The sequence below is a fragment of the Mizuhopecten yessoensis genome, unplaced genomic scaffold (genome assembly GCF_002113885.1).
Source record: "Mizuhopecten yessoensis strain PY_sf001 unplaced genomic scaffold, ASM211388v2 scaffold10997, whole genome shotgun sequence".
Classification (NCBI taxonomy): Eukaryota; Metazoa; Mollusca; class Bivalvia; order Pectinida; family Pectinidae; genus Mizuhopecten; species Mizuhopecten yessoensis.
The window spans coordinates 550,645-552,398 of record NW_018408827.1 but is presented as its reverse complement, the minus strand read 5'-3'; positions in this window follow the sequence as shown (position 1 = coordinate 552,398).

Here is a 1,754-nt window from a genome sequence, read left to right as displayed (position 1 = left end):
TGGCCTTGGGGACTGCCCCACCCTTGGAGACTTAACCCCTGGGTCATAACTTTGAAATGGTTAATATCCCCACCCCAAAACTATATATACAATTGTTGGGCATAAAGAGACGAATGCAGTCATGATATTAGAATTGATCCCAGGGTCTGCCCCACCCTTGCAGACTTGGCCCCTGGGTCATAACTTTGAAACGGTTGAGATCCCCACCCCAAAACTATATATACAAATGCTTGGCAAAAAGAGACAAATGCAGTCACGATATTAGAATCGATCCTGGGGTCTGGCCACAACTCTAGGGACCTAGTTTCCGAGTCGAAGCTTGGAAACAGTTGAGATCCACACCCCATAACCATACATAAAATTGCTGGGCATGAAAAATCTAATATAGCTATTCTACAAGGATTGGCATTGGGGTCTGGCATTTTCCCTTGATCTCATTTGGAGAATAGTTTGCCATGATTGCTTAGGTATCCAGGTGAGCGATACAGGCCCTCTGGACCTCTTGTTTATAGCATGTCAGCTAACCACTCTTAAAATGATGCAGATCTTATTTCAATGTAAGAAAGTATATAACAATATATGGCATTCGCAGGCGTATATTTTTTCGCCCCGCAGTACTCTTGTTCAAGTGATGGGGGGATATTTCTCTTTGTTTTGTGCATGCTTACTGTAATTTGAGTGATAGATTAAGCAATATGGCCAACTGGTCACCATCAAGTATTTCAAGTATTTGTAATAAATTGCGCATGTTGGCTTTTGTGACATGGAATAAACCAAGTTGTTGACAGTTTGCCATCTTTGATTTTGACAGGTTAAGTTTGTTATTGCCGTTTCTCATGATCAGAAAGTACTCGAGGGGATTTTCCTCAAATTTAATTTGTAGGTTCCCCTTGTTTGAAAAATATCCCGATACATAATACAGCATTAAAGGCATTTTTGTAATGGTAAAATTGTTTTGATGTCCTTGTACACCAAAGTAGTTACTCAAGGTGAAAAAGTGTAGGACAAACATTTTCAAAAGTAAAGGTCAAGTCAGGGGACAGCGACGTTATTCTTAAACTCTGCCATCCAAAGATCTCCTTGTAAACCAAATCTGGTTAATCCAGGTAAAATATTATAAGATATATTTCCCAGACAAACTACTCGAAAGGATGGACAGGGGTGCAAACCAAACCCCCCCCTCCCTGGAACTGCTTGGATGAGTAATTAGCTGTAAAGCTAACCGATTACCACAGTAGCGATCATTGCTTTGGTACATTGATCTTGGTGGATTGGATGCGTCATGGTTGTGTTTTGAGGACAGTTTAGCTCGAGAGGCAATGATGAAGTTTTATATAAGAAGCTATTTGGATCAATGTGCCCCGCTTTGACCATCAATGCATGTTTGGTTGGTCTTGCACTTATAGTTTCAGAGAAATTGACTAAAACAACTCGATGTTGATGGAGATGCTGACAAAGTCTATGCTCCCTAGGGAACAAGAAAGATATTGACTGGTATTGGTTGCAAAGGCCCTATAATAACCATGTATAATATTAAACTTGTGAACCGCTTTGAGACGACCTACGGACTCAATAATAAACACTAACAAGAGGCCAATGGGCCTTAACGGTCACCTGATATATTTATACAGAGAGTTGATTTTGTTTTTAACATGAACAGAAATATTATTCAAAGTGACAAAAAACAATAAAACCACCTTACTCAATATCTAGCATACAGATTTCAGACTAAAAAGGATTTGAAACTAGCACCT